The sequence below is a fragment of the Salvelinus namaycush genome, chromosome 41, assembly GCF_016432855.1.
Source record: "Salvelinus namaycush isolate Seneca chromosome 41, SaNama_1.0, whole genome shotgun sequence".
NCBI lineage: Eukaryota > Metazoa > Chordata > Actinopteri > Salmoniformes > Salmonidae > Salvelinus > Salvelinus namaycush.
This window is the reverse complement of record NC_052347.1, coordinates 1,226,350-1,238,280: the sequence shown is the minus strand read 5'-3', so window position 1 is coordinate 1,238,280 and position 11,931 is coordinate 1,226,350.

Below are 11,931 nucleotides of genomic sequence, written 5' to 3'. Positions count from 1 at the left end.
AGAAAACTGTCCGTTGTATTTGAGTAAAGAGATGAGAGAGACCAAGTGCTGTCAATTACCTGATAGATTACAAAACCATGCATCTGCTATTACAACAATCAAACATTGTGGGCTACTTACAGTTCTATGCTGGTCCTACAGCCCTAACACGTAAGGGTTTGTATCCATCATACATGCAACCTGGATTTAAAAAAAAAGAAAAGTAATTTGTGAGAAAAGCTAAAAACAAGAGAACATCATTCATCCTAATCTCATCATTTATCATTATTACTCATGAGATCTCTTAAATTTTGTACTACAGTTGCTGATGCAAGCACTTAAAAAGATGCTTAAAATATACGAATCCACAACAGCCTACAGATAACAAGATCTGCATACGTGAGAAAAGCGATTGATAAACCTATTTTAGAAAACACTTCATGTAACTAGAACTTGAGTTATATTTCTATGGCAATTGCATTTGTGACGTCACTGTTCAAAACCCAAGTGGCTGTCCCGTGTGTTCGCAATGATGTTGTGAGTAGCTTGCTGTCCATAAAACGAAAAATACAATTTTATTGGTGTGAACCCATTAGGGAAATCAATCACCTACCTTCAAGTCAGAAAATGTTCAGTTTCTCAGTTTAGTTTCTCATGATTCACTACGCAAATATTCCCTTATCTCCACTAGATGGCGGCAAAGCTTTGAAGTGAATTTTCCCGTGACGCGCAGACTAGATTTATATCACATGTTCTGTCTGATATCTGAATAATTACATAATTCAACGTAAAAAACTGCTAAATACCTATACGGTAACACTTCCTTTTAAGGGGTTCTTGTTGCAGTGTAATTACATGCAACAAGCATTGTAGTTAACTGTATCAACTCATAGTTACAGTGTAATAACAACATGTAACTGGCAGTAATTGCGGCCTGTAATAACAGAAGTGTAACAACAAATGCTTGTTACCATACTTGTTACAAATGGGCAGGTTTCCACTAAATTCACCAACGTATTGTTTCGCTTCTTCTCAGCCGGCTCCGATTCATTTACAACTGTGACAAAAGTTGGGATTCCTTTGTGGATGCGCTGGGTGTCCGAGAGATTATAGCCTACGTTCAATAGGCTTTAATTACTTACCACCCATCAATGTGCACTGTTCAAAATATATCTCCTGTCAACGTTTTTGCTAGCACTTGCCCCCAAAATAAAGCATACCTTCTGGGTTAACTTGGTTGAGCTTACAAAAAATGATGTCATACGAGTGTCATCCCAGATGAGGAATAAGACACTAATTACTAGTTGTTACACAGAATTTAGCTAGTTAAAATTAAGTGTATCTTGAGGAGTACTTACTTGTATTTATTGTGTACCTACAAATATGTCACTTGTCCTGACAATCTAATAATATGCTTCTGATCGTGCCATTCATGTAATAAATAAACACACTAGTACGCCACAGAGTACATGTAATATCTGCATGAGTACAATGTAATTACTAGGTGTTACACAGGATATAGCAATTTCCATATAATTACTTAGGCCTACATTACTCATTAAGTGAAAATACCTACAAACAATAGATGAGCTTCTATTTTAGTCAAGTGTATTGCAACATGTAAAAATACCTTAAATTTCTTACAAATAATTAGGATTTTTTTGTTAGATTAATAATTAGATTAATTAGATTGAACAAAGGTATATAACATAAAAAGAACTATTCTAGTGGTGAATCCAATCTGTAGCCTATAGAATGGTGAGTAGCCAGATAGTGTCACGACCGTTTAAAGGAGTGGACCAAAGTGTAGCGCAATTGGAATAAATATTTTAATTCAACAAAGAACACTTAACAAACTAACAAAATAACAAACGAACAAACAAACGAACCGTGCCGCCAACGTAGTGCTCACAGGCAACTAAACATGGACAACTACCCACCAAACCAACATGGAAAATGGCAACCTAAATAGGCTCCCCAATCAGAGACAACGATAAACAGCTGTCTCTGATTGGGAACCCACTCAGGCCACCATAAACCTACAACCCCTAGACAATACAAAATCCCCATAGATAACAAAAACCCCTAGACAATTCAAAAACTAAACAAACCACCCCTTGTCACACCCTGACCTAACCAAATAATAAAGAAAGCAAATATAACTAAAGTCAGGGTGTGACAGATAGCTAATTGTCTTTTTCTCCCCTTTTTAATATTACAAGTAACAACGGAATTCAACAACTCTGTCTGTCTCCTTTGTTTCTTTCTTGTCCTAGAGTCTGAGAACATGTGGAAATCTATGGTAAAGAATAAGAATCTATGACAATTTAGCATTAGACACTACGTTACCCAATACTAGCTATCGTCATCATGCGTTCTATAGTTTAGGCCTATAGCTAGATAGGCCTAGCAAGCTACCTAGCTAGTTCTTGTGTTACATCATATTACATTAGGGAACCCCTGCTCTGTGAAGTGTGCATGGGCAATAACTCAATTTGTCCTTGCACTCCTTCTAAACAATTCCATTTCTGAAACTTTGGCAAAGGGTAAAGTCTACAAAACGTAGTCCACTGAGGCTGTTCGTAACATATTCTCGTCTCGGGAACAGAAATCTGTTTTGAGATCGACTGTTTAATCAGCAGAATGTCCAGTTCCATCTCGCTCCAATTATCTCCCACTGCCAACCAATGAGCTTCCTCTCTCCACCATATTTGTCAGGGAGAGGAAACTCCAAGTGGATGCTTCACATTTATACTTCCTGTGAAACAGCTGGGCCATTTTTCTATCTGTGCTAACACTAATAAATGTGTTTAGCTACATTGAAGAGGAACTAACATTACTCATAGTGTGTGTTGACACACCTAGCTGGCTAGCTAAGAATTACTATGGCTTTTCAAGTCACCCAGCAGTGCTATTTAGCTTTAGCTTTACACTAGGTAAATGTGATTTTTCAGCTATTTCTGAACCTGTGACCAAACATAAGCAGTACGAAAACAAGGGATAAAATGATTCTGTCTCCTCGATGCAAAAATCTGCAGAGCTGGAATGGTTGTATCCCCCATATATATAACATTCTATTGGTTGCAAGAATTTTGTATAATAATTTAAATGGAAAATCTTTACCTTTTGAATCTGACATTGTTTTGTATATCAGTTCATAAACCATGTGCCATAGAATCAGCATATCGAAAATCTCTTCACAACTATTTTGAAATCTGTATAGCACAGCTGTCATTCTCTGGTCCTTAAATGGAACAGGTAGACATTTGATTGTTTTTTTTTAACCAATTTTGGTCTTTAATGCAGGGCCGACAGAGCTTCCTTAGCTTCACCCGATTCCACTTTCCTTCTCCATTTCTGCGGTAATGCTGCATGCAGTCAGTTGGTTGTGATTTTGGATAGAGTAGACATTTTCATATATTTTTGTTAGCTGCATGTGTGACATAACTCCACCAGTCGCATTCATGATATCATTAACAAAGATTATACCGTTTTTAAATGTTTTTTCTAAACAATGGTTTATCATTGTTTGCTTTTGTCAGTCAGTTGTATAGAGCAGTCATTGCTTTGATTTTAAGGTGCCTTGTGGGCATTGATATTCTCCGTGTCGTCCGTGGCCACAAGAAGAAGACCATTTATTTTGCTTTATTATGTTCCGTCAGTATTTGTTTTTTATTTCCTGGATCAGCTGACGATGGTCGACAATATCACTAGACCACCAGCATACATCTAGACACCAATACGCATCCAATCCATCCAACAAGTAGGCTATGAGGTAATGAAAGTAGCCTAGGCCTATATATAGTTGACTCTTTCAGTTAGAAGCATTCGATTTTGCAATGGCATAGGCCTGCATTATTTTGGATTTGTGTGCCCGAGAGAACAGTTTTCACAGTGAAACATAATGTTAAGTAGGCATAGTTACACTTACAGTGCATTTTCCGAGATCTCCATGATCCAGGATTCCCACCGGGTTTAAGTTCAATGTTCTAATTCAATTGTTAAATGCTGAATAATGATAAATAACAAGCCATAAATGTCAATAATGTAAGGAAAGAAAGGTAGTGTTTTATGACACACACATGAGGCTGCTGAGGGGAGGACGGCTCATAGTAATGGTCGGAAACCATGTGTTTGATGTATTTGATACCATTCCACTTATTCCACTCCAGCCATTGCCACGAGCCCATCCTCCCCAACTAAGGTGCCACCAACCTCTTGTGATGACACACTATCTGTTAAGACTCCAAGCCTATTTTACTGTTTACAATGCCTTTATCAATTAATTATGTCTGTTTCTAAATGGTGATTGTGTAATGACAGGATATAACTGCTAACCTTGTGATATCTTAATGGTGCTTTCAAGGCAACTTGGAATTCTGAAAAAAAACGAGTTTAAATCATGACGTCAGTGATCTTCAGGTCGGAAAGTCGGAGATCTAGAAAGAGTTCTGAGTTGGATGACCATTCAAAACAATTTTCCCAGTAGGAGCTGTTTTTTTTTGGGGGGGGGGGGGGGGGGGGGTTGTCTTGAACTTTACGAGATTTACAGAGATTTACAAGTTCCCAGTTGTTTTGAACGTGGCATCAGCAGCTTTTTCTGAAACCTGCGTGTGTTCATGGGTGTAAAATTGCCTCGGATAAAAGGATAGGCTACCGGCAGTGGTGTAGGCCTAGTGGAGGGTAAACGCAAGTACTGTAAATGCAGTTTACCCACCTTTTTCACAAAAATGCATTGAAAGTAGAGGGAGCATTAAGCATGACCATCATCCACATATCAATTCATTCCAAACTTTGCTTTTTTGTGTCAGCAATTAGACATTGTTCTTAGTTACCCCCTAGTAACATACTTTTTTTTACTGTGACTGGCAGAGTTTACACACCCATTCATTTGACCACACTAGGCTACATCACTGGTTACCGGTAGGCCTATTTGAAGTTCATGGTAATACACATTGTAGCCTAGTATAGTAAGTTGACATGTTTGTTAGGGTGATCATGCCATTTTTCCTGGGACAGTTTGAGCCCCATTTCATCAGACCTGACTTTTCAGGCTACAAAAAAGGTCAATTTCTCAGCAAGAGCATCAATTAATGAAGGCCTAATCAATATAAAACGAATTAATGAAGGCCTAATCAATATAAAATGAATTAATGAAGGCCTAATCAATATATAACTAATTAATGTAGACCTAATCAATATAGAACTAATTAATGTAGGCCTAGTCAATGGCAATCTACGAATGTCATTAGGCACACTTTTTTGTGTTTTGTAAGAGATGTCTATTTCCATTCATCAAATGGCTCAAGTATACTGTACATGTTTGGATGCTGGCATTATATTGGAGTGGATGAATATACAGGCAGCCTACTTTTTGAAGTGTTTTGCATGACAATCAGATAATTAAAGCTAATTCATCCATTAAATTACGTCTTTACTATTAGGCCCATTACAAAAATGTGTACGAGCACTGAGTGTATTGCAGCATTCCCTGAAAATAATATATGTTCATTAAAGAAAAACATTTATTAAAAAAACACTTATTCTCAAAAGTAGTGCACTGGGACTTTACTAGTCCTGTATTAGTGCGATTGACAAAAAATGTGCTGAGGCTAGTACTTTTCAGAACGGGCTAGTTGAAAATGTGTTTAACTAGCCCGCTGGCTAGTGACATTTTGTCTTTTCAAATATCTCAGGGCATAGATTTTGCACCTGGGCAGCTGGGCTAGTAAAAATGGTGGTCTACTAGCCCGACTGACCAGGCCCCAAAATCCTTAAGTTCCATTCCTGGTGGGGAACAAGCGTGATTGCACATTGGATGATGCCTTCTCAGCATGGATGAGTAGTATGTTGAAATGTGTTGCTTACTGTATATGTTTTTACTTAACAGAACATTCTAAGTAGTATATAGTACGATTAGTACACAGTACGCAGTTTAAGTATGTAGTAGGCAAGACAGATTTTGGACAATGCCACAGTGCTTCCTTCCAAAGGCAAACATACATTTGTAATTTTATTGAACAAGCTTTTTAAAATTCAGCTCACTTCCAGCAAAGTTTTTTGAGTGAACAAACATTCACACCTTAGTTACATTTCTTGTCCTTCTGAAGTCCACAAAACTCACAGAAAAACACTGATTAAGCAATGGTTAAGATGTTTGTTTCACAGTGAAGGCAAACATTAATTTGTATTTTGACTCAACACGTTTTTATACATTGTTGAGTAAACAAACATGAACACATTAGCTACATTTCTACATTTCCAATTTGTAAGTCGCTCTGGATAAGAGCGTCTGCTAAATGACTTAAATGTAAATGTACATTTCTTGTCCTTCTAAAGTCCACAAGACTCACAGAATAGAGCTGATTAAGCAATTGGTTAAGTTGTATTTTTTACAGTGTAGTTGCCACAACTTCATCAACTGTCTGTCAGCCCAGTTACATTTCTGTAGCTGTTATTATTCCTTGTGACTGTGATTAGTACCCAAGCATATGACTCGCTAACAGATGCTTAAAGTTTAAGTAGAGGGAAACAATGTGTTGTGTGTATTTATTCTTGTCCAAACATAATTTGACATGTAAATATTTTTAGCTTAAAGAAGTAGAACCCCAAAATACTGTTATTTTTGCAAAATTAGGCCTACAGTAAATTAGCATATTCGGTCAAATGAAAATATGAAGTTTTCCCTTAGATAATGTGCAGCTTTTTACTAAAGTACAATCCACATTAGTACTAAAAAGCTGATTTACTATCATGTGATTGTAGTATCGTTTAGTTTTTGAATTTTGATGAAAATATACATTTTGTCATATTTTGGTGGTAAAAACAACTGTCATTTAAAATATACTTACTTTTATGGACAAAAAGTGATTCATCCATTGATCCTAAGAGACAATGACCAAAAACATGGCTTAATTTTATTTACTTACCCCACAGCCAACATTAGCATAGGTGCTCGTGAAAATGGGAGTGTTATGGCCTATGGCAGGATGCTTCAAAAAGCATGCCCAAATCCTGAAAGTCAATTCAAACCAAATGTTATAGCAACCAAAATACCATAACAAGATGTACATATAGAATATTGGGGGATATCATAGAAATGATATTTATATATTATAGAAATTACATTTACTGTATATACCATTTTCCGTAGAATATACTGTACACACCAATACAGCACTACAGTATGTGTACATTCAGAGGGTAGCTGGTTTCTGTATTGCAGTCCACCAAGTATTCACACCACTGAGAGACTTTTATGAGCTGTTTTGACTGCAATTAAGCATATATCTAAGGTAACTTTGATTTTGTACACGGTCATACCTAGTTCTAACAAGTTATAACCATAGGCGAGTACATAGGGTGCTCCATCGCTGCAGGTGATCTGGCTATCAGGTTCACCTCCACCCTCTAAGGATATGTTCAACTTACCATTAACTTAACATTTTCTCAACAAACATGGATTCAAATAAATACCTTTTAAGATTTGCCTTAGAATAACAACTTTTTGGAGAACAGAATACACAACAATACAGCGCTCTGTGTAGATTATGAGTCTATCTGAGTTTTGTATTCCATTTCTATCAAGTATTTAGACCATCGGCGGATTTTAGATGCGCAAAAAAGTAAGGTAATTTTGGTTTTGTACACATTCAGACGATACATGGTATAGAAAAGTGCAATATAGGCGCACTATAGGCGAGGACTTGAGGAGCTATATACATTTTAAAGATTTTACTGAGTTACAGTTCATATAAGGAAATCAGTCAATTGAAATAAATTCATTGGGCCCTAATCTACGGATTTCACATGACTGGGCAGGGGTGCAGCCATTGGTTGGCCTGGAAGGGCATAGGTCCACTCACCTGGCAGCCAGGCCCACCCACTGGGGAGCCAGTCCCAGCCAACCAGAATATGTTTTTCCCCACAAAAAAAGATTTATTACAGACAGAAATGCTGGACAACAAAAAATTCAAAATGGAATCAGAAACACTAAACATTTTATTTTGATTTGTCAATAACAAGTTGATTGACAAAGTCATAAAAACATGGAAGAATTTAATAAACCACCTTTGGGCTATGATAAAGAAAAAGACCCCAGTCGGTAGTTTGATTGTTAAAGTAATAAATTGGTTGCCACTTCACTGTTTCATGTTCTCCACACACTGCATCAATGGTGGTTTCTCACCAGGGGCCTACTTTTATAACCATTGTGTTAATGTAACACTAAATATCTGTGTCGGCCATTTATGAAAAAACTGTGCATGCACAAAAATATTGAGAGTTTAATAACTTGGCGCACGCCATACATAGACGTTTCCCATTATAAATCAGACCTGTCGTAAAACTGTGCATGCGTGAACAAGCGTTTACTCTGCCAGAAAAACAGCCATAATTCACCTTTATGGTGACAATAACGCCCGTATTTGCTGTATAGTTTGGAAGTATTGGAATTATGCCCCGATCACACAAAAAGTGTTGTTGTGCAAAATGGTACGCAGCATCATCTGGATATGTGTGCAATAAAAGTTCAACATTCACCTTCTGCTACCATTTCTGTCAAGCCGTCTACGTCATTACATTTTGGTACACCAGAAGTACATTCATTTCTAATCGAATGGTGCGTTTGCCTTACAGCATTGCGTTGCGGAGACAGTTGCTGTCACACCCTGATTTGTTTCACCTGTCTTTGTGCTTGTCTCCACCCCCTTCCAGGTGTCGCCCATCTTCCCCATTATCCTCTGTGTATTTATACCTGTGTTCTCTGTTTGTCTGTGGCCAGTTCGTTTTGTTCGTGAAACCTATCAGCGCTTGTTCCCCTGCTCCTGTCTGTTTCTTGCGCCTGTTTCCTAGTTCTTCCCGGTTTTGACCTTTCTGCCTGCCCTGACCCTGAGCCTGCCTGCCGTTCTATACCGTGCACCACCTCATTGGATTATTGACCCCTGCCTGCCATTCTTGACGCTTTGCACCTTCTCTGGATAACTGACGCCTGCCTGCCTGCCTTTGACCTGTCGTTTGCATGCCCCTGTATTAGAAATAAACGTTTGTTTCTTCGACACTGTCTGCATCTGGGTCATACCTGAAACGTGATAGTTGCAGTGCATTCTGTGTGGTGCATAAATTTGATTTTTCGAACATATGCATCAAACTGTGTGCGTAGACGGCTTGACAGAAACAGTAGCAAAAGGTGAATGCTGAACTTTTCTTACACACATATCCAGAAGATGCTGCTTACCATTTTGTGCAATGACACTATTGGTGTGATCGAGGCATGATGCACCACACACAACGCAATGCTGCCAGGCAAACATAGCATTCCATTGGAAATGAATGTACTTCTGGTGTTAAGCCAAGACAGTAAGCCAATCTAAAGGATATAGGAATGGTGAACTTGATAAAATGTCTTATTCTCTGTCCACAGATGTTTGGTAGGCCTAAGTAGAATGTCAATGTGAGAGGGAAATTGGAAATGTAACATTTAGCATTATGATACTTTATGGTCAAATGATCAATCCAGGATTATACTTGAATATGAAGTTATTATGTGCATTTTCCATGTAATATTCCTTGATTTACTGATATTGTTGTGTTACTAGGTCTATTTGTTGTAAGATTATGTGTAAGATAGTCTTTGATGAAAATAATGTAGACAATCTCATAGTCCACTGAGTTCCCACTCATTTAAAATTGACCACCAGCTCAAGAACATGCTTCATCTGAACTTTAAACACCTGTGACTTCATTTTTAAATACTGTATCACATTTCCTTACAAGAACAAGGAAGTATTTGCATATCTCTTCCTAAGAAAAGGGCTTTTGTAGATAACAAGTATGTTGTGGTGTAATTGGCGTCCATATACAGTTTCCATAGACCTTATCTTGCCCATTGATTGTGTTACAGAAACAGTGCCTTGTTACCACACTGGCTGCCTAGGAAAGAACCAGACAAAGCTGACAAATAGCTTCAGTAGCTTGTGGTCTCTTGTTCTCATTTCTGTCTTTGTGTGGACCTGCCCTGCACCTGACCCCACCCTGCACTGTAACAAATTGCTGTAATTTAAAGCAAAATATGTACAGTTAGCTACTGTAATTCTATACTACATTCTATATTAATTCTATATTACAGTACTGTAAAGAGCAATGCATTATGTGGGCTCACTGGCATTCCAATTTCCAATAATTTTACAGTAAAGTAAAGAATTATGGTGCATTGTGGGAAAAGGTTGTGGGCGGGGAAAGAATCTTTGGGCTATTAACATATTTTATGGGGGGCCTTGTAAGAGGCTATATTTGTTGCACCCCTGTCACGTTCTGACCATAGTTCTTTTGTATTTTCTTTGTTTTAGTGTGGTCAGGGCGTGAGTTGGGTGGGTAATCTATGTTTTCTATTTCTGTGTTGGTTTTCTGTGTTTGGCCTGATATGGTTCTCAATCAGAGGCAGCTGTCAATCGTTGTTGGGAACCATATTTAGGTAGCCTGTTTTCTGTTGGGTTTGGTGGGTGGTTGTCTTCAGTCTTTGTGTGTCTGCACCAGATAGAACTGTTTCGGTTTTCACTTTTGTTGTTTTGTATTTTGAAGTGCTCTGTTTTTTATTTTTTATTTAATTAAGATGAACACTAACCCCGCTGCGCTTTGGTCCTCTCCTTCCACCGACGAAAGCCGTTACAACCCCTTAGTGAGAATGCTGTACATCACAGAATACAGTACCATACCATATCTTTTCAATCTAATTTTTTTTCTCCTTAAAACGAAAGTCATTTACTGGCTACTGTGCTGCCAGTTATTTTCTGTCATTCAGTTCCACCCCACAGAATACAGTTCCGTATCAATTTAATGTGTATAGGGGATAGATCAGAGTGGCAGAAAGTTTTTTGCCAAGCCATTTTGGTCTGTTTTGTCCTGTAATCCCGGCCAGTTTGGAAGCCTTTCTGTAGGCCTAGAGGTGCAAGAGGTGCAAGTGATATAAAACACCAAATATGCTGTAATATGCAAATATACAAGCACCAATCCCATATAATTACAGTAAAATACCAATAATACACTAACAGTAGCATTTACTTTCTTAAAGTATAGTATGCTAATTGTACAGTATTGTACTGTATTGTTGCTATGATATTACAGTAACTTAGAGAACGTTAGTGGGAAGTTACTGTGAATATTACCGTATTGTACTTTGCACTAGTCAGAGATGGGCAAAGATGCATCAAAAGGCATCTTTTCACAAATACAAAATACTTTGAAGACCAAAGTATCCTTAAATACAAAAACATTCTCAGTAACGGTTACAGAAACGTTTTACTTGGTATGACTGTTATATGTTTTTTTTAATCAACTTTCATTTAATGCACTGACTGTAGATCACTCTGGACAAGAGTGTCTGCTAAATGACCAAAATGTAAATGTAAACATGATAAACAAGAACATACCACATTCATAGCAAGTAGAAATAATGTTACCATTAGCGAGAATGTTAAAGCTAAGTGGGTTATTTGCAAGTGTTTGAAAACTCAAAATCTGTGTATTCCAAAATAACGGTTACAATTGTTACAATACATGAATTGTACTTCAGGCCAGTGAAATACAAATGACAAAATAGGTATTGAAATACCTATATCAAATGCTTTTAACAGAAATCCTGCACATACTGTAGTTGGCACTAGTTACCTACACTGCAAATCTACAACAGTTTAGTAACCACTGTGCTTCCAGTAATGCACTTTGAATTCAAGAAAAACAACATGTTGCTATAATCAGGTGTTACAGTAATATTCTGTAAGTTTGTGTTTCAGTAAAGGTCCTGTAAATCTACAGTAATTTACTGGCTTCTGTGTTGACCGTATTTTACTGTACATTTACAGTAATCTACTAGTAATTTACTATAAAAATATTTTACAGTGTGATTTTGGTCTGTTTGTCTGTGCCTTAGCATGTCAAGGCTCAGTCAGCCCATAA